The 22,609-nt window shown below is 39.5% G+C and overlaps 1 protein-coding gene and 1 long non-coding RNA gene across 2 annotated transcripts in view; one reads left to right on the plus strand and one right to left on the minus strand.

Annotated features, from left to right (window-relative positions):
• The window catches only part of TNFAIP8 (TNF alpha induced protein 8), a 256,368-nt gene that overhangs the window by 57,271 nt on the left and 176,488 nt on the right, over nt 1–22,609 (plus strand). The window lies entirely within an intron of this gene.
• Nucleotides 31–21,146, minus strand: LOC115463216. Its single transcript, XR_003941016.1, has 3 exons — nt 21,031–21,146; nt 7,704–7,711; nt 31–41 (listed from the first exon to the last, which is right to left on the minus strand). It is a non-coding gene; the product is annotated as an uncharacterized LOC115463216 (long non-coding RNA).

Here is a 22,609-nt window from a genome sequence, read left to right on the forward strand (position 1 = left end):
TGTTCTACTTCCTTCAGCTGTTCCCATCCAATTAACTCCTTCTTGAGTCCCTCATCTTGACAAAGTTAGTTCTTTTGAAGTCTAGAACCTTCAATCTTGAATAAGCCCTCTCCTCCCGTGTCTTAATTTTGAACCACACCATTCAGGAGCATTAGATGCCAAATGGCCACCCACTGTAATATCAGAAATACTCTCCTTGTTTGTAAGCACCAGGTCCAGAATAGCTCCATCCCGTGTGGGTTCCATTACCAATTGCCGGAATAATTCTTCCTGTAGCGAATCCAAGATCCCCTGCAGCAGGGATGCCCCAATCAACATCTGGCATACTAAAATTACCTGTTAGTATGTCCCCTTTCATAGCAACTTGGGTTTCTGCCAGGTAGTTGTGACATGACTTGGCCATTGTTTGGAAAACAGGATACTGGGCTGGTCTGACCCAGTATGGCTACTTTTATGTTCTTATGTTAATGTCTTCAATGAAATCTGTCCATTTCGTCTGACTGTGAAGGAGGCCTATATATCATACCAATGTAAATATATTTTTCATTCCCTCTTTCCAGATTAACCCATAGTGCTTTTTCCTTAACCCATATGTCCTGCAGTGCCATCACTTTAATATTATTCTTAACATATAATGCCACCCCTCCACCCTTTTTTCCTACCTTGTCCTTCCTGAATTGATTATAGCTGGGTACAGTCATGATTCTCCCTGACCCACGTCTCCATGACTACCACTAAATCCAAGTTTGCTTCTACCATTACAGCCTCTAGATCTAGACATTTGTTTCCCAGACTATGGGCATTGGTATACAAATCTCTACAGATATTAACCTTTTTTTCTAATTTCTATAAAGGTATTTGATGCCTTATATTCCTAAGAGTTATTAATGACGTTGGGACTTTTTTCACTGATCCTCAGTTAATTTAATTTAAAGCCCTCTTTAGTATATTAGCCAGTCTGTAATGGAAGACACTTTGTCATTTCTTTGATAGATGGACACCATGTTCTTAGTAACTCTTGGAAAATCATCCCATGGTCTAGGAAACCGAAGTACTCATGTTCTTTCCTTCCTTCTGACACCATCCGCACAGCCATACATTCAGCTCCAGGATGCGAGCTTCCAACATTTGGCCTTTACTATCAACAGGAAGGATCAACGAGAACACTGCCTGTGCACCTAACTGCTTCACCCTCTATACCAGAACCATTAAGTCACTTTTGATATGTCCATTGGGATACCTAGCAGTACCATTTGTGCCAACGTCGATGAGCAGCATAGGATATTGCAATACAATCAATAAAACAAAATCGTCTCCCTCAATAAACAAACAGGAAGTAAATACACTCCAAAAAAGGAAGGAAAAAGCCTCAAAAGAGCTCCAGGTTACATCAAACATTCGGAACTGAAACTTTCATCACAGACAGAAAAAAACCTTTTGAGTAATGATCTATAAGTTGCAAAAGTAATAGGAATCCGTGTTCAAATCACAAAAATAGCAATTGCATTTATCTTTCACAGCTTCAGACAAGTCACAGTCCACTGTTGAGCCAGCTGCATCTATTGTGTTGTAGTGAACCAGGTCCCACACTCATAACCAACGGTGGACAGCGTTTCACTATGTTGCTTCAGAGTTATATCAACAAGGACTGCAACCCCCCCCCAAAGGCTCAAAACTTCATATTTGAATCAAAACATAAGCATAAGAGTACGCATACATACTTTCTTTCAGTGCACTCATCATGCTATCATTTGTCTCTCACAACAGCCTGGAAAATGTCTCCTCTCCTTATACCATGACATCAGACGCCTCCAGTTCCTTTGTCCAGTCGGCAACAGAGAACAGACAAACTGATGCGAAAATGAAAAACAAACATAATATATACTAAAAAAAAAAGTGACTCTACTCTATTCGTGAATTAAGACCATGAGGTTCCAAGGTGTTCAACTGGAAAATCCATTTTTGCTCTTGCTGGAGTAATTTCTTGCATCTATCTTCCTCTCTTCAACGGGGCTATCCATTGTAAAATAAGACATTGCAAAGAGTCAAAATCATGATTGTATTGAACACAATGTGCTACAAGCGGTAATGTAACTTTCTGTTTAGTAATCATGCTCTTGTGTTCAACTAGCCGCTCTGTTTCTATTATGTAAAGTTTGTGAAATAATGATAGAACGTATGTACATGTGACAGTTTTTTCTTTGGAGATGGCAACTCTAGTGTGGACAGTTGCTTGTAGAGGGGTGGAAGATGGGCACAACAGTATGCATGGCAAGGGACTTGGGGCATGACCATTAGGGCGGGACAAGGGATGGGCAGGGCAGGTGTTGGGTTTTTCGTTGGCAAAAAGTTGGCAACCCTAGTTTTGGGTATTCTGTGGGACCTTTTTACTGCATTAAGCAGCTAGTACAGGTTTTGCCATGTGGTAGCATGGACCCGCAGTAATGGCTATCATATGTTAAAACAGCCAGCAAGGTAAAAGACCCACATAACCGCTTAAAGCAAATAGTGGCCGGTTATAGATGGCAAAGGAGTGGTGACAGGGAGTGGCTGGATGTGACAGCACTCAGGGGTTGGTCCCGTGCATATTAGCTATCATGACTGCCAACATCATGGCTGAAATTAAAATGCCACTTCAAGCAATCGCTCCTTAAATGGCAGGATGAGCCCCTAGTGGTAGTATTGCAAGATTACAAGTACGGATCAGGATGGTAATTTTGAAACCTGGAGCCATACAGGGAGGTTATATAAACCAGGAAAAACACCTAGGTGAGTGTCTGGAGAGTCAGGTGATGCTGGGGATGGGGGTTGTGCTCTGGGGAGGGTTCTTAAGGGGGGTGGGGGTTTCTGCTTAGAGGGTTCCTGTCCAGGGGGTAGGTGTTGAAGTGGTAGGGGAATGGGGGGGGGGGGGACTGCCACCATGGATCTTATTCTTCTTTTAAACTTTGGGCACCAGGGCTGGTATTCCATACTTGCGCTACCTGCCAAGGTATAGAATTCGGGCCTGTGTGGTAAGTGTCTGCCTGTATATTAAATCAGGGCAGATGTTAGGCATGTCTCCTTCATTTAAGTTGCAGTACATGCAAAACTTGCTGTACTTTAGAAAAAGGGCTCCTTTATTATTATTGTGGACTATTCTTAAATAGCACATACTAATCAAATAGTGTATCCTGTTTTAAGAATAGTGAGCTCTCTCTAGGAATAGGGTGCACATTATAGCAGACACAATGAAAAAACACTTCTATCATTCCATTTTTGACAATCATGAAACGGTGTAGGATATATCATTGACCATTGTGTGAGTGGCTAATTAATTTTAATAGATGGCAAAAACTGGGCTTCTGTTATAAATATCTTCTTGTGGCAGATTTATTTTTGGCAGTATATGGTTTAATGGGAATTACATTGATATTTAGATGTGAAATGTTGAATTCTGATACCAGACTACCCGAGGACTGCACAGTATATGCAAGGAGTTGATTCAATAGTAACTGATATATCTTGTGCTTTCTTATACATCAAATCTATGGTTCATGGGTGCAGCTTGATTGGATGAATGTTCCCTTGGGAAGCAGAAAACAAATATGGGTTACAGACCAATGGAAAACCAGTCTGGCACCTGCCTTTTTGAAGTAAAAACAATTTTTTTGTGTTGTATATTTAGAAGTTCACATGTGCAGAAATAAAACCCCAATCCTTGAGTCTTCACATGTAGTATTTGTTGTTAAACAATCACACTTTTGTACAAAAGCAAACATTCACGTTTATGGAATAACAAGTTTATAGTTATTTCCCTGCATATCTAAAGATGGGAATGGATTCATGTGTTTTAAATACATACAGTAGAAGCACAGAAGATCTCAGTAGATAGGGGCCATGTGGGCCACCCAGTCAGTCCCTTTTGTAACTGCCTACTCTGTTGGCACAGGTTTGTCTTTAGCATCTGGTCATTTGCACCATTATAGTCCCTTTATTATATTTTATTCCTGAAGCATTTATACCATAGATATATAAAGCCATCGTATTTTATCTAGCTTGCTACATACACTGTAACTTAGACCAATTCCTTATATCTTGATTAACTGTACAAAGAACTTGCCTTTAGTTTAGCCACCCAATTATTTATCCCAACTAACTCTGTACCACACATCTTGTCCCCATCTATATATCTGCATTTGGCCCCCTCAGTTATACGGTGAAGCTGTATTGTAGAAAAGCATTAGTGTCATAGCAAAGTTATTTCAATGTTCTAATTGTGTGGCTATTAGATATTCCATCACTATTATGCTTACATCGTATTATATCTCTGTTATTTGAATTTCAGTGCTCTTAAAAGTATATATTTTTGATCCTGTTTCATGGTCGTCTTATTAGGTTTCAATTTGCTGTTTTCAAGTTTTCCTCTTTCATTGTATTTGTTTTTACTTGTACATTTTACTATTGTTATACTGTCAACAAAATTGTAAGTTTGATGTTAAACTGTACCTACTGTACACCACCTTTCGTGAATCTCTTCATAAAGGCGGTGAATAAATCCCAATAAATAAATATCTAACTGATCATCTGAGAATATAAAGATTCTCAGTCTTAAAACCAGGCATTTCCTCCAAGAGAAAATAAAAAGGAGAAGCACAGACAAAATGAAACCACAAATTTTGCAATTTTAGGACTTAGCAATTTGGGGCATTTTCACTGTTCTTGGCTTTTCCAACGTTCTGTGCTAACTGCTAACTGGTGTTATTTTCCACAGGGCCCAGGATTGTGTATAAAACACTTATATAAAAGTTGCCCAAAAATTGTGCGCACATGCCCAATTTGCGCATGTAATTTAATTAAATAATGAGCTAATTAGCACCAATTGGCTTTTTAACAAGCAGTTATTGGCACTAATTAGATTTAATTGGCATTCACATGTGTAAATTTAGCCACAGGAGCTGTGCCCAAAATTTACACACGATCTGAAAAAGGGAGTGTGGAAATGGGAGGGTCATGGACGTAATGGAGGTGTTCCTAAAATTAACGTGTGTTGTTATAGAATAACGAGGATATGTGCCTACTGTAGGCAGGCATGTACATTTGTATCACTTTTCAGTTGGTGCAAATGGCCGCGCCTAAAGTGAGGCACGATTCCTGGGCGTAAGTGCTATTCTATAAACCGCACCTAACTTTAAGTGTGGCTTATAGAATAGCACTTTTTTCTGTGCCGATTTTTTTTTTTTGGCACCATATGTAGAATCTATCCCAAAATAGTCCTGTGGTAAATAACTATGAGTAGGTGTGACCCCTTAGTAAGTTATTTCTTCTAGGAGGAAAGATGACTGTCAGCTGGTTGATGCATATGCTATATTAATTATGTAGGTTAGAATAATATTAAATTGCGTTATAGCAACCTTACTCTATAATGCTCCTAATAAGATAGAGCAGAAATCTGAAACATAACTTCTTTAGGAAGGACTTTTTATTTTATTACAGCTTGACACAGAAAATGAGTAGAATCCTCCCTGGAAACGACATGTAAGATCAATAACTGGAAAAAAGGGGGGGAGGAATTATTAACATGGGACTACTGTTAAGACATGTTATTTTACTGTTAACACCTGTCTTAGTCTTGCATAAAATGGGACCTGTGGTAAAATAGCACAAGTTAGTGGTAAAAACAACACATCTTAATGGCAATCCACATTGGTAAATATACCACTGAATTAACCCCCCCTCCCAAAAAAAAAAACACCAAACAAACTCCAAGCTAACATACAATAAAAATGAGTGTAAAATGGTGCTCCAGACATCCCAATTAAAGTGCCTAGTGTTGAAATGTATTGAAAAGCTCCTAACCTTTCACCACTCTAAATTTGCCCATTTTGTAACCCAATTTTAGGACCTTAAATTTAGGGATTGAGTGATTTAGAGCATAAATTTAGAAACTCAGCCCTAGTAGTAGTGTATCTCACCGGCATTTGTCAAACAGATTTTGACAGGTGACCCCCCCACTTCTGGATTCTCAGCCAATCAGGACACACACAACCCATGCCCACTGCCTGGCCACACTCTGCCCCCTTCAGTGGTGGCACCGGATATGATGTCATAGCCCCATCCTTTTGCATAGCATGCCCCTTGCCCCGCCTTATTTGCATTGCCTACCTCAAACCCCAACTCCTTATAGCATAACCCTGCACCCAAATCCCACCCATTTTAATGATATGGGAAGTGACACTCCTTTTCCCAAAATGGCAGCTACCACTGGGCACACTAAATCATTTCATATTTTCACTACTAGCCATCTTGGATGTGGGTCACGTGGTAGGAAGTGATGTCAAATTACCCCAATACCACCTCCTACAGCCATGGAGGAATGTGTGCAGCTTAGCCTTTTTTCTCACAGAAAATAAAATAGGCATTTTAGTCTTCAGAACTTTCTTTCAAAAGGATCTGTGTGTTTCACAACACAAGGCAGGAGACACAAAGCCGTTTTAAGGTTAGTTTACACAAGAAACTTTAGGGGGTGTCTAACCCATCAAGATTTCAATACACACTGACTTTTGCTGTTTGCAACTTTGGCTTCTCTTCTTTAAAATGGGCTCCTCCCCTCCTCTCAGCTTTTCAGCAAGCATGCAATTGGTCTGCAGTCTCTCCCAAACCCCCTCCCTTTTTGTATGTAGGATCAGAGCCTGGCATTGAAGATCAGTGGCAGATAGCCCCGCAAAACAAACAGAGAAACTCTAGACCCATACATTTGGCTGTTTTAAAAAAAGGTGCTGGTTAACATCACACTGTACCCTGCTTCTCCTCACTGTATGTGTACCCTGCCCCTCCCCACCTCGACATGTGACAAAGCTAGAGAAGATCCTGGTTGGTAACTCAAGCTCCTCATCTCCATGCAATCAATGGCATAGTTGACATTGGATTTCAACAGCGCTTCAACATGACCCAATTTTACTCCCCAATTTTACTCTCTTTACAAACAACAATATGGACAGGATCTGTACTTGTAGTGTTTGTCAGGATCCCTGTTCATTAAATAGAAAGCATCTACTTCTTGTCAGTTTTATCTTAACATCTACCCCGTTGATTAGAAATTTTTATTGGAAAAACAGGACGCTGTGTAAATGACCCAGTAATTCTACCTTCTGGCTACTGGCTGTAAAGTGAGCCCTTTCATTGAAACTGGCATTGCAACCGCCAGGATCTGTCAACTCGTGGCTCATGTCTCAGTCTTTAGAAAACAGTTTGTAAACTGCATTTTGAAGGGTCTGTCACCATAATTGAGAAGCAGCTCTATAAGGGTAGTAGTTTTTGCTCTGACTGATGAGCCTGTATCTGATCGTGAAGTCTAGCTGACTGAAGAGGGATGCTATTGGATAATTTACTAGTGCCACTTTGGCCACCCCTGCAATGTCCATTCCATCTTCTTTCATGATCTTACAGGTCAGATACAACAACGCATTGTTCAAATCAAATAATCTTCACTGTGGTCAGCTATGTAAAAGTCAAGCGGATTGGTTTCCAATAAGGCCAATAAAGGTGGTATTTCCACATAAATGCTAATTCGTCATCTGCTCGGATGAGCGCCAATGAGCCCATATTTCTCATTACAGTTCTACGCCTGATGGGGACATAAGAGATTAACAGGCGTTGCTTATTGTAGCAAACAGAGATGTCAAGATTCATACTTTCCGTTAAAGTTTCCATGCTCGAGTAATAACCTCTCTGTCTACAAATGTTTCATTCGGTAAGCCATACACCATGAAGATGTAAAATTGGTCTTTTGTAACGTTGTCCCGCATGTGGAGGTGTTGTATTTCCACCAAACCCACTTCCCAAGGGCCTTGTGATCCAGAGGTCTTGCTAAACGTACTGTAAAATTAGAACTGGTGTTTTGTGGGAATATTTCCACATAGGCGTTGTTAGGTACTGTACTGTAGAACCCCCCTCATCATCCATGTTGGTTCTTATGCGCAGCCTTAGATGTCTTGTACTTCTCTGGCCAGCATCCAACTGTTAAATTTCTCGGACCAGCCTCTCCATTTCACTAGACATTTTTTGTTCTGATCCCTTCCTTTTACTTCTAAAACCTTTTCAATACGGTAGACCCTGTCAATGTCAGGATTGATTTTTAATAATACTTTGCGGTAAAAAGAACATTCCACGGCATCCCCTTTGTAATCCTGTATCCTGTAAACAAACTTCTGCCTCCTGTTTAACATATCTGCTATTATAAATATCTCATCTGTCCATGCTTGTTTGTACCCCTTTTGAAAAGTACCTTTTGTTTTTGACAGTCTTACATGATTTCCTTTTGCAAAATGTTTCACGGCCATTTCTAGTTCTGCATTCTCTATAGATCATTTTCCAGACCTGCAGAGAATTCAGAGGCATCACATCAATAGGACTACCCTGTATAGTTCTATGAAAACTCCGATTAGAACTACGCAGCATAGCCTGCAATACATCTACATAGCAAAAAGTGTTGCATAACGTGCAGTACCGCCATATTTTAGACTTTAGTGTGCGGTTAAACCTCTCTACAGCTGCTTTTACATCATTGTTGGTCACAAAATGGCAGATTTCTTTTGGTTTAGTTAAAAACTCTTTTTGGTTTGTATTTTGTTTTTTAGGCCTGTGGCCTAAAATAAATATCTTTTCAAAGGCTTCAACCTCTTCACGACCATTTTTTTTTAGACATATGGCTCAAGCATATTTTGATAAGATATTGATCATCAGTATGTATTTATAGCTATAGTTAAAAGAAGACAGAGCTGATGGATCCACCAAGTCTACTTGCCACTGAGCATCCGCCTCTGAAAATATGGTTGTACATGACTTCATAGGGCGGTGCGCATTTCAACACTAATGCTGTAGGGTGGGGGAAGCCATATAAGGGGAGTGGGGAGGATTTGAGTGATTAGCCACACGTTGCATCTCTTTATGTACAGTGGTCTAACACTCCTGGGGAGGAAAAAATTACCTGTGTATAATATGTAAACCACTTAGATTGTATCCACTGAAAGGTGGTATATCAAATCCCATCCCCTTTCTCTTTCACAAAGCAACCAGCCTGGCAGCTGGAATACTGCTAAAGCAAAATAAAGCATTGGTCTGCCACTATTTATTTATTTTCTTTCTTTCTTTCACGTTGAAGGACAGTTTCCATAGTGTTCTGAAGCATTTTGGACTGCTGATATTTGTTTATCCAGTGTTAGATGTTTGTCAAGAATGGTTCCTAGTATTTTAAGTTGTGTTTCGATGTGGTGTGTTTGTTGTTTGATTGTGAATTTTTGGTAGGATGTGGGGTTGTGTGGGCTGGATAATACTAAGAATTTGGTTTTATCTCTGTTCAGTTCATTTTGCATCCTATATTCTTTCTGTTCCCTGGTAACTGACTTTCGATATTCAGCACTATTTAATTGGCCAGTTAAATGGTACTGAACCAGCTATCTGTGAATATTCAGCACATCGCTGGCAAAGTTTGGCGTTCAAATAGCAGGCCTATCTTCCGCCACTATAAACTTAACCGGCCAGCACTGAATATTGGCTTGGCTGGTTAAGTTTAAACCGGCCAAAAATAAGCCAGATCTTCAATGCTGGTCACCAGAAATTGAATATCTGGGCTCACCACTGACCGAATTTGCATATGTGGACTTTATTTCTTCTAATACTTTTTTATCAGTTTGCTGGCTTTCTCTTCAGATGTGTGAGAGGTTTTCCCAGGATGTTGGCTCATTTAACTGGTGCTGACTCTGTGGCTTTCCATTGGTTGGCCAGACTGAAAAGGGTAAAAGTAGTTGATTCTGCATGTTCCTGTGTTTCCATGCAAATCTGAACTTTTTGCTCGGAAGGTTTTCATTTCATTGTGTGCTGTTCTCTTGATTCTTGTAGTCAATGTGCTGATACTCTGGTTTGTACAAAAGCCACACTGTTTCCGAGTGTTGCTTTATACATGGGTACAAAATTCAGTATCATTTGATATGTTCACTGTATCTGAGACACATTCATTACACTGCCCCCTTTTGCATATTGATATGTTTCTCTTCTGGGATGTAAATATGTACTTCACAGCTAAATATTTTGGTATGTCTTCAAGCTACATTTTTGCATGTCCCGCACTTCAAATGGGATTTACACTTTAAAAAAAAATTTACTTCTCTGCCGCCTCCCTGATCTGACAGGATTACTCAAAGCTGTTTACAAAAATACAATAAAAACAAATTATGTATCTGCATAAAAACCCATCACTCAGAGCCAAGCTGCCAAAAAGTAGCTATCCCCCCCCCCCCCCCTATTGCACAGTATAACCGTACCATACCAAAACACACTCCCAGACCCCGCTATTCTCACCACTTCTGACTTATGAGGCCACCATGCCTTGGAGACCCATCTTCTATGCAGTCTCCAGGCATTCCAGTAACATCCAAAAGAAGTCCTGGAGGTAAACATTCCTTTACATGGACCTGGCTGACTAGGCAGTTTAGGCACAGTGCTGTGGAAGCAAATGTTTCTCAGTAGCAAAGTCTGGGTTAGTGGCAAACATAAATTGATATAATACATTAGAAGGTTGCATGTGTAAGGTCTGAATGAAAAGTTGCCTCTTTTGAAGTCATACTGATGCTGAGCAGGGGGTATTCCATTGGTGGCTCCTGCATGCGAAGATGTCATAGATGATATCAGTATGGTGATAATGGAGTTTCTCTTATATTTTTCTAGACACACACTATTTATTGTACAAGATCTATTCCCTGTACAGTACACACCTCTCTTCACACCCCCAGATAATCAACAGGGAAATTACCCACCCAACTCAGGCAGCAGACAAAGATGCTGGTCTTTCGCAATCCTCTGAAAACAGACAGGCTCCCTTTGTCAAGAATTCTACCCAGTCGTCTTGACTCATCTTAATCAGTCAAAAGAGGTAGGCAGCATCCTAGAGAGGTTCCTGTGAGGCCTGTGAAACTGCTGGTGGTGGATCTAAATCGTTTCAGGTTTATCTAGACCCAGTGTATCTCACACCTTTCTTAGAGGCACACCTAGCCAGTTGAGTTTTCAAGATTATTTTCATGAATATGATTGAGTTGGAGGTGCATCGGGTGCAAATGTAAAAAAAAAAAAAAAAAGGCAAACTTCTTTCCTAAATATTCCTTGTGGTAATCCTTAAATCCAGGCTTGTTACATATGCCTCCAGGAGAGAATTGAGAAGCACTGATCTAGATGAATAAGATTTATTGACTTATTTAGTAACTGCTGATACAAATCAGCAGGCTCTGTACAGCACTGAAGTGCTGATGATCAAAAGTAAACACAGGCGCTAGAGGCCATTAACACCATCCTAGCACCCGCATTTTCCAGTGCAGAATGATCAGAGGGGTGTAGTGCAGCAAAAAAACAAGCGCGCCAGGCCTTAGCGCAGATAGCATGCAAATGTAGTCAAGCTCATTTAAATAAGGCCATTTTATATTCCTCCCCAATGATCAGAAAAGAGTACCTGAAACAAAGATGCTTTACCTGTAAAAAATAACGCCTGTTGGGGTGTTGGAAGAGAGGATTTCCCATGATTCTCATGCTTTTCTCATGATTCTTTCTGCAAAATATACTGGTTCTGATTGCTTTTGGAAGCAGAAAGAAGCCCATGCAAGCTCTTGAGTGCTGGCTGTGAGAAACAGCAGACCCAAACGTGAAGCACACGGAGTTCTTGTCCTGCGTTTAAATTTAAAAGTGGCCATGCTTTAAAAAAAAACAAAAAAAAAACCAAAGCACACATTGGCATCTGTTACTTGCATCTAAATATAAGTATCTAGAAAATTTTTTTTTAAATGCTTATATTTAGGCTGCAGAAAACAGATGCCTATGTGTGCTTCGGGTTTTACCAGATGCATGCACACAGGAGCTGAGCTTACCGCTGAACTCTTTTGCGCATGCACCAAGCACAATCCTCCAGCCAAACTCCCTAATGCTCAAAGCTATGAGCATGTTTATATTTGCGTCTCATTAGCTTTGAACATTAGGATGATGTTCTGCGCTGTTCCAGCTGTATTTTTATGGCGTATTCAGAATAGCGCCGGAGTTTTGATTATTGGCCCCCGAGTTGTAAGATTTTAAGGGTGGAAGTTGATGGCTCTTTGACATTTACTTATGTGAAATCTGTAGTTTTAAAAAAGATCCTTTCAAATGTTGAAGAAACTGAGGGCAATTCATAAGTATTTTTACCTGGTGAACTTTAGGCAGTTAGTTCAAACCTTGATTCTATCTAGGATAGACTGTTGTAATGTCATCTATGTCGGATGCTCAAAAACTTTGGTTAAATGGGGGCAACTCGTACAGAATACAGCAGCATGGCTGATATTTACAGCTCGTAAATTTGATTCTGTTACTCCTTTTTCTTTTTTTCATAATTGAGTTGCTTTGGCTCCCTGTGGAGAGCAGAGCACAATTTAAGCTTTGCACTATTATTTTCAAAATCGTGAATGGTGACGCTACACCCTATTTATCTGATTGGATTATATTTCTTCATAATGGCCCTGCTAATAGGAATCATAATTGGATGTTATATTTTCCCTCAATCAAACGGAATAGATAGAATGTATTATCAAATAATATGTATCTCTTTCTACCTAATAAACAAACTGTTTGCAAGCAACTATGGCTAGGCAATACAATTTCCAACACTCACACGATGTGGAGAAAAAAGACATCAGGTACTACAGCACCACCTCTTTGTCAAAGGACGGGTGACGTCAGACGCTGAGTATATAACCGGATTGTGAAAGCGAAGAGACCGTCCGCCATGTTTTGAACCAGAGAGAAGTGGAGACGGCGAGACATTAGAAGCTTGGATTTTTTGTTTACACGATTATTCCCCTGAAGCAGCTATAACATAGCGAAACAGGATTACCCTGTTGGGACTTTATTCACGTGTGGAGTACAATGGATGCGAGGCTGGATTTGTAAAACAGGATAATTCTTCAGCCAAGATAAGTACTTTTTCCAAGCCTTTGGAATTTAAACTTTAGTATTTAGGTCTCCTTTACAAATGTTTGCATAGCACATGGTTTAATTATGTGGAGTTTTTTTTGAAGACACGTGATTGATACAGTTCCCTCATTATACAATAGGCTTGTCCTTTGACAAAGAGGTGGTGCTGTAGTACCTGATGTCTTTTTTCTCCACATCGTGTGAGTGTTGGAAATTGTATTGCCTAGGGGCAGCCATAGTTGCTTGCAAACAGTTTGTATATTAGGTATAAAGAGATACATATTATATGTTATATTTTCCACCAGTAAGGCGGATTAAGACGTGCAAATTGTTTGATTCGTCACTCAAATATCAAATAGTCTCAGTCTGGAATTCACTGCCTTTTCAGATTTGTTCACTTATAAGCTATTTAGAAAGACTTTGAAAACTTTTGTTTATTTAATAAATATATACTAAGAGTTGGATTAAGATAGTAATTTCTGGATTTTTGATTTGTCCAGTTCTTCCTTGAATTGTGTAATCTGTATAGAACTTCTCAGGTATTTGTGGACTAGCATAACATAACGTATGAGGGGCAGGTGGCTAATGCTGCGGCAGTGTTCCAGATGTGTGAGCAATATTTTACTGGCAGAAGTCATGCGTAAAATGTATGATCAGAAGGTACCTCTGATATGCAGAGAACAGCATGATGCAGCCTCTTGCACACTTTGCCATGAGACCTTGAATTAGTACCAGTGGGGTCTCCTGTGTACCTGGGAAGCAGGCTAGGTCAAGACATAAGGTAGCAGGTTCTGATCTGTTGCTCAGAACTCCTATTGTTTCTCCTGGTTCTCGGGATCTAGAACTGCTTTCTAGACCTGTGCTCATAGGTGGCTAGCTTTGAAAGCTAGGAGTTTTGCAGAAGGCCATGACATACTGGGAGCAGTAGGGAAGGGAAATGGGACTTCATATACCGCCTTTCTGAGGTTTTTGCAACTACATTCAAAGCGGTTTACATATATTCAGGTACTTATTTTGTATCAGGGAGCTGCAGTGGATCCATAAACCTGGAATTCTCCTCCTGCCCTAAACCACAGTTTACTTCACTTCACTTCACTGCTTGTCTCCGTTTTCTTAGTACCTGAAGATTACCAGCTTCTCTATAATGCACTCTTTTGACATAGCTATGTTCTGCTTCTTTTGGTAGTGTCTATGCATTCTGAGATAGGAGCTAGATGTGTCTTGTTTGCAGCTTCTGGAGAATGCGGAGCAATGTGCCATAAAAATAATGCTGTTTATGACACATTTTAAACATGGCTAGACTTAACGCTGATCTGGAAGAAACCCCTGATGAAGACTGTGTGTGTGTTGAAACACGGCCCGTGTTGGGTCAATCTATCGGCATTGCTTGATTGGACGTTGTGGTTGGCTTTTTCCACTCTTCTTGGTTTGCTATATATGTCTTTACAGGCTGTAACTGAAGTACTTATCTACGCTGTCTGCAAGTGAAGGTCTGTGCTGTGCTAAGGACAAAGTTGTGTAAGGACAAAGTCGTGGCTGGTTGCCAAGGATGTGCCGAGTGGCCTGTTTTGGCATCTAAGATGTTTTGCATGATGCACTGTAGGTATTTCGGGTTGGGCCTTAGTGCACTGTTGGTAAAAGGTTAATCATCTTTCTATGCTGCTGTAAATGTGTATCCTGTATATGATAGTTGACTTTTACAGTAAATGGCTGACTGTGCTTGCTGCAGTGAGGTTGCACAGTACAGGCCCTACGTGTGCTGTTGCCATTGGAAGCAGAAAAGTTTCTGGTGTGATGGTTCTGGGGCTGGAAGATATCAGATAAGACCAGATATCGTTAAGATTGTGAGTACAGGATGCCGAGAATGTTTACCACTCCAGGAGAAGTGCAACACTGCAGAAAACTTTGTTCCCAGTGGTTTCACATAGAGGTAGCAACAGAATAATAGCACCATTTACATGATTTCCAAATAAACTTTTGGCACTGAGAGACTTTCAACGATCAAGGGCTGCAACCACTATTGCATTGCTTCCTTAAATACTCCAAAATGGAATTATTTCCAACTTTTTTCAGAGACCTTTTTCCATTTCCCAGCACCCATAGGTGCTCTTCTACTAAGTTGCATTATTCGTTAATGCATTGTTTAACATGCTGTAACAGCTTAATACAAGGATGTGTTGTTAATCTGCTTTTGCGGCAAAAACTCCATTAGCGCACACTAAGTCATGCGTTAGTGGAAGTTTTGTTTAGGAGGTGTTACTGGATGGCGTGTGGGTGGAGAATGGGCGTGGAGTGCTCCCTGCAGTTAACATGCTGGACTTACCGAGTGCTAACTGACTAATCAGCTGTTAATATAGAGGCACTTACCACTTCCTAAATAAGAGGTGCTAGGTGCATCTTCATTAACAGAGCGTTGGTCCAGCAAGTTAACGGCAACTTGAATGCAAGACCAAATGTGAAAATATTGAGAACACTCCTTTTAATGTTGTGTTAATTTGGGACTTGCCCCTCATGCAAATCTTGTGTGATAGAGTGTTAAACCTAGAACTTAACACACTTCAGTAAAAGAGCCCCATAATTTTCCATAACAAAAGGTAAGAAAAAAGATGTTCATATCAAATCATTAGATAGTGTTATTTTTAATTAACTATCTTCTGGTATTGGCAAGATTTAGCATATAATCATTGGGATTCACCTATAAAACCGACTTCAGAAAAATGGCTTCATGACAGACGAAACATAAATACAATGGAAAAATTTGTTGTTTTGTGAACACTGCCCTGTTATAGAATTGCTGCCTTAGATTGTAAGTTCTCCAGGGACAGGAAAATAGTTACTATACCTGAATGAAACTCACCTTGAACTATCACTGAAAAAGGCATGAGTTAACTAAAAAAAAAAAAAAAAATGCTGGTTTGTAACACTGACAAAATCACTGGTATAAATTTGGATTCATGTAGAATCAAATAAGAAATAGATTACAACTGTCTGCTTGTTTTCCCAATTCTTCCAATCACTACTTTAAAAAGCAGCTCTGTTAGTTTCTGACCGGCGGGGGTGTGTCTCTTTTCATGCTCTGAATTTTTTCCACAATTCCAAAGTGGAAGGGCAAGCAGGTTAGCCATTCTTTCTATACCCTTGATGGGGCCGGATTAACAACTTTGTGATCCAAGGGGGTGTTGGCGTTGCAGGTGTGGTTGGAAGTGCCCCACTAGGTCTCTTCCAGAGGGAGATGTGGAACATTCCCTTAGAGCAGAAGTATCCCTCAGCCCAGGACAAAGGACCCCTCCTCCCCAGTCGCACAGGATAAGCTCACTGATAGTGGGTCAGCATTGCCCAGAGCAGTCATGCCCATGAGGCGCAAATGGAGAACATGTTATTCCACATTGGGAGGTGAGGTCGTCAAGATAGATGGCATTGGAGCATGTCTGGAGGAGAATGGAGGTGATCTTTCTGAAGGTGGAGTAGTTTCCAGTATCTTCGGAACAATTAAGAAGTCAGGGATGTTTCTTTGCCTGAAACACTCGTAAGTAAGTCGGCAGTAATGTTTCTGGATATGGTATGGCATGCTATCTCAGATTTGTTACTCCCAGCAGTACAAAACCTTAATGTCCAAATGGTAGGATTAGGAAAATGATTGGGACAATGTGAATCTGATACTTTGAGACTAAAGCCTGAGATGGAAGAAGATGCGTATGGTACAACAAACTTTACAACAGGTGCAAGATACCCAGAATATTATGAAAGATATCATGGGAATTGATACAAGGCTGGGAAGTGTTAATTTGAGATTTTTAAACATTCCAAGGTAAAAGAATCTGTCCAAAGGGCATGATTCAACAATACTTTTTGGAAGGGTTTCATTTCACCAAAGAGGAAATACTATAGAATTACATAGTTGACGATCTTCTGTCTAAGAAGCGGAGAGGTGAGCTTAGAACAGATATTACCTCTGATTCTTTAGAATCTACTCATGGACTAGACACACTCTGCGATTGTTCTACTTTAGTTATGACTTTGGGTAACAGTTTTGACAGAGATAAGATTTTAAAACATTGCTTTAAGATTAGAGCTAACCAGTGCATTTCTCCTAGCAAAAAAGGTGCCGGTACTCAAAAGCCTGGCCACCCTTCAGGGGTGGGGTGATCACTGAGGGACCCACCCCCACAATAGCCAAGCCCCCTGCAACCAGTCACAGAATCTATGACAAGGCAGAATTGGTGTGTAGAGCCTGAGCTGTTTCATTAAAACTTGGGGGCCATGGGTCAATTTTAGTGGACAATGGAAAAGGTGCCGGTACTCAGTACCCCCAAATACCCCTTCAAAAAAAGCCCTGGCGCTAACGCTTTCAGGGGGTCTAAAGTGTATTTTCTGATATTTCCAGGAAAAATCAGAAACGACTTAGACAGTTTTGGTTGTTCATACCAGCTATTCAGTTGGGAGCTTAATTTTACTTAGTTCTCCTGTAAGTGTATTATAATATGTCAGTCTCTAAATATTTCTTTTTTAAATCCATCACACCTGATGATGTTTTTAGCTGCAAAAGAGTTGCTGGTTCCCCATCAGAAGAGAAATAAGCGTCCTTATTAAGTTAGCTACTCCTTAGGATCAGCGGCAATCCATCATTTTCTTTCTTTGCATTAAATACTAATTTCCTTTGACTACTTATGTTATTGGATCCTCTTATTGTGAATTTGAAGTTGACTTGAGGGATATGATTGTTTCTCTTTTTTCTTTGTTGTGGAATAGTTTCCTTTCCTCGCCATTGATTCTGTACAAGTAGAGTATTACTTGATTTATGTTTGAAATACTTATAAATATTTTGTTTTTATTAAGGCAGCTCTGTAATGGTCACCATGTGGGTACAAAAATGGTAAGACAACATTAGGAAGTAACCATTTTAATTTATATACTTCTGGTACCAGGAGCTGTAGGCAGTTTACAGAAGATTAAAAGAAATAAATGAGCTGCCATTACAATCTCGTAAAAACGTCAGAAAACGTAACAGTTTTAAATATGAAACTTATTAAATAGCCAAGTTTGTATACATTTCCTATATTTGCTAAATCATATTCTGCATGTAGTTCAATAGGTAACAAATTTCATTTTGAAGAAACTGCTTTTGAAAATAATTTACAACTAGTATTTCTTAATACTAGAAGAGGAAGAGTAAATTGAATGAGAAGGGTAAGCCGTATTTGACAAGTAAGATGGCAGATGAGGAGGGCTGAAACCATGTAATAGCTTAAAAGAAAGACAAAAAAAGTTTAAAATCAGTTCTAGTGCAATTGGCAACCAGTGAAGAGATTTCAGCAAAGGGTGAACACTGGAAAATTATATTTTTACAAAAATAATTTTTAGCTGCTGTTTTTTGAAGTAATTCCAACTTAGACAGTAATTTCTTGGAACGATCTAAATAATTTTAACAGTAATTGATGCAAGGCAATATTAATGCCTGGATTACTTTTTGGAGATCATCCAAGGAGAAATAATCTCAGACCTGGCAATGTAGATATAATTTGCCAAAGGTAGATTTTGACACTAAGAGCTCCGTTGATAGAGGCATCATGGATCATCCCTAAACTTTGTATTGATACCTTAATTAGTAGTTCAATAGTACCTTCAATGATAGAGCCTTTTACTGGAATTGAATGAGTGTTATTCTCAAATCTATAAAACCACAGTTTTACCTATATTCACTTTTAAGCCTATGGCTTTTCTTCCATGCTGAGACTTTTTCAAGCCAGATATTCATAAAGAAATTGTAATTGGAAAAATAACTTGTATGTCATCAGCCTACATGAAATATGGAAGACCTCTAGACCAAAATCAGTAAAATACACAACACGTATGGTGTGACTGATTCTGTCCAGAGTAATCAAGAGCACATATTATATCTACATCTATAAATATCTCTGTATCTTAAAATAAAATCGGTAGTCTTCTTGGAAACTCTGAACAAAGTCAGTCACACTTTATCCTGCCTCAGTTGGGGAAAAGTCTATTAACAGCCATTAAATACACAAATCTCAGTCATTAAATATACAAATCTCAAGTGAGTGTTTAGGATACTATTAAATGGTTTATATCCAGTTTAAATGGTAGGAATGGAACTGTTAGCAGATTAAATGAAGCAAAACGTGCAGCAAAGCAATGACTAAAAATAGGGAAACATCCAAAACCTGGAACCAAATAAGAAATAGTGTGTGTTCTCCAAAGATCCCCTTTATTTTATATATATATATATATATATACTGTATATATATATATATATATATATATATATATATATATATATATATATATATAATATGCATATTCACTGTGGGTATCTTGAAAACCAGGCTTGCTTGGTATATCCAGAGGACTGAGTTGAGAACTCCTGATCTAGTCCAATATCCTTCTTCCAACAGTGGCCAAGCTAGGTACTTGGACAAATCCCAAAAAGTAGTAAGCCTCCATGCTATCAATCTTAGGGATCAGCAGTGAATATACCTGGATCTACCTTAATAACAGTTTATGGAATTGACCTCTAAGAACTTATGCCAACCTTTTTTAAACCCAGCTATGCTAACTTCTTTTTCCACATCCTCCGGCAATAAGTTCCACAAACTTTTGTTAGCTGAAACATAGTAAGACGCCAACCCTGATTTTTTTTCTTTCCTTCTCACCTTGAACTGCAGCTGAAAATGCATGGGCCAAAATCCAAATATATTCATGAACTCCAGCAAGAATGCTTTTAATTCAGTTAGTTTTGCCTGTCTCCTTCAGAAAGCACAATACTCCTGACATTATCACAAGCATAACCTATAGAAAATAGCATTAAAAAAGTGTGTGTATCAGTACTTTTCCATATCCAGGGTTGGCTGGGGCAGCAAAGAGAAGCTGCAGTTGAGGCAAAACAATAGGTCTGATAGCCACACAAACTCAAGGAACCACCAGCACATACTTTAACCTGCAATTTTAAAGGCTTTTATTTACCTTTAGGAAGGGATCCACCCAAAGTGCCATATGGCAGATTTTGTATGATGGTTGTGATACGTTTTATTATCAAAATCTTTGGGAGGGGAAGGTAAGACTGAAGGTTTACATAGGATTACCACTACTCATACTCTGTTCGAATCATGAATAAATAAATAAGAACTTTGGTTGGATATGAGAATATTTTGTGACATTGGTGGGGCTTAAACCTTTTTTTTTTTTTTCCTTTTTTTAAATTTCCTGAAAACCAGAGTTGGTAAAAATCAAAATGATCAGGTCTCACCAAAGCTATAGGAGTATACACCTATAGTATAGGAGGGGAACTTTAATTTATTTTATTTATTTATGCATTTGTTAGTCTGCCACGTGCCCAGAATGTCATAGTGGTGTACAATATCCCAGTTGTATAAGGCAGAATAAATAACGCATCATATAATTACAAAATATACAATAATGATTAAAACAAAATGCCTGGCCACCCTCCTGGGGTTACCCCATGGCCACTTAGAGGGTCTATCTCCAACACAGCTCAGGTCCGCCTGCACCTGCTGCTAGTGCTCTATACTAGCATTCGCTTCCCACCGACTGGGTCCCAACCACCTCTGGGCTAGTCTCCCGCTTTCAATTTATCCCCAGTGATTTCTAGGTTACTGGAGCCACACTCCCAGTGGTCCCACAGTTCCCAGAAAGCACTCATATACCCAACACACAAACCACCAGGATTCTTTATTAGTCCAGACAGGCAGAGGCAATAAATAATTGTTTATTGCCTTAAATCTTGAACAATGAACAAAAAATGTGCAATCAGCAAACAATAACAGGTAACTGAAATATGGATCAATTATAACACTAACTAAACATTTGTTTACTTTCTAGAAATTAGCTGGGGAGATCAGGATATATAGCTGTTCACCAGTTATCAAATATAACTGTTTTACAGGACTTCAGCAAAGAGCTTTCCTTCTCTCCTCCCGGGCTGAAATGGGGGCAAAAGCCAGTACAATCCAAATGAAATGAACTCCTGAGCCAATCAGAGCCCTGAACAACAAGTTTCAAAAATAGCTGGTTATATCCCTACAGGCTAACTAAAAAGAAGGAACGGTCATTTCTGTGTAACAGTTTTAAACATAAACATGCACCACCCGCTGGCCAAACTAGAGGAATACACGTCAAGAAATATTCATTACAGTTTGCAGGCTTAATACCCACTATTCCGTCACAATGATAAAAAAGGGAGATATAAAAATATTAGGTCAGGGCTGAATAGCACAAAAATAAAAAAAATCTATTAAAATGATTTAAAAAAAATTCTTCCTAGTTTTTTCCTCCTCATCACACTTTGAGGTGGGTGACACTACCTTAGCTGCGACCTTTGGAATCATGGGCACAGTAGATGTAACTAGCTCAAGCCTCATTGGGAGAACTTGGTCCTGTGGACTGAATGTTGCATCAGGCCCAATAGGACCCGTCTATAACTTCCTTGCTCCCTATCACTACAGCCTGAACCAAAAAGGTGTCCATTGACCTGGACAAGGATAATGACAATGGCACAATTTGTTGCTTAGCCTTTCATTTATGACCCATGAAAAAAATACAAGGTGCATTCACTCTGCAGCTCCTCAGTACCTCTCCACCCTTATCTCTCCCCACACTCCTCCCCGGGAACTGCGTTCACTGGATAAGTCTCTCTTATCTGTACCCTTCTCCTCCAATGCCAACTCCAGACTCCATTCTTTTTATCTTGCTGCACCATACGCCTGGAATACACTTCCTGAGCCAGTACGTCAAGCTCCATCTCTGGCCGTCTTCAAATCTAGGCTAAAAGCCCACCTTTTTGATGCTGCTTTTAACTCCTAACCCTTATTCACTTGTTCAGTGCCCATGTCTGTTTTAATCTTTGCATCTTAGTATTTCTCTTATCCCTTATTTCTCCTGTTTGTCCTGATTAGATTGTAAGTTCTGTCGAGCAGGGATTGTCTCTTCATGTTCAAGTGTACAGCGCTGCATACATCTAGTAGCGCTATAAAAATGATAAGTACTAGTAGTAATATATCAGCTTGCAAAGAAAAGCATTGAGATAGCAGTGATGTCTTAGGGTACAATCTTGGATCCCCCCTCTCCTTATTTTGACTACGCTGGCCTGCCCCTTTAGAAGGAAGTGGCTATCTTTGTATTAAGGTGGCTGCAAGCAAATGCATGATATTCCTGGATGCACCATGTTTGCATGATCCTTGGTCAAGGACTGTAATCATGATAGCCAGCCTGTGATGGAGAGGAGTATGAAATTAGGTAAAATACCTGGGTACTTGAAAATGGGAGGCTCTTATTCTTAAACTAGTTTTGCCTTCTGATGTTCTGTGCGCGGCTTGATTGGTTCTGTCTCCTGGCATTCAGGAAAGTGATCCTGGTGTTATATTTTTGTCTTATCTCTTTGTCGCTATTTTGTCTTTCCATGTATAATATTTACTAATTATAATCTAGTTTTTCTTACTGTCCATGGTTTGTGTATACTTGCCTTTATTTTTTATTATTATTGTAAACTGCTTAGATTTGATAAACTGCTTAGATTTACTACTACTATTAAACATTTCTATAGCGCTACTAGACTTATGCAGCGCTGTACAAATGAACATGAAAAGACAGTCCCTGGTGAAAGGCAGATGGT

The sequence above is a fragment of the Microcaecilia unicolor genome, chromosome 2, assembly GCF_901765095.1.
Source record: "Microcaecilia unicolor chromosome 2, aMicUni1.1, whole genome shotgun sequence".
Classification (NCBI taxonomy): Eukaryota; Metazoa; Chordata; class Amphibia; order Gymnophiona; family Siphonopidae; genus Microcaecilia; species Microcaecilia unicolor.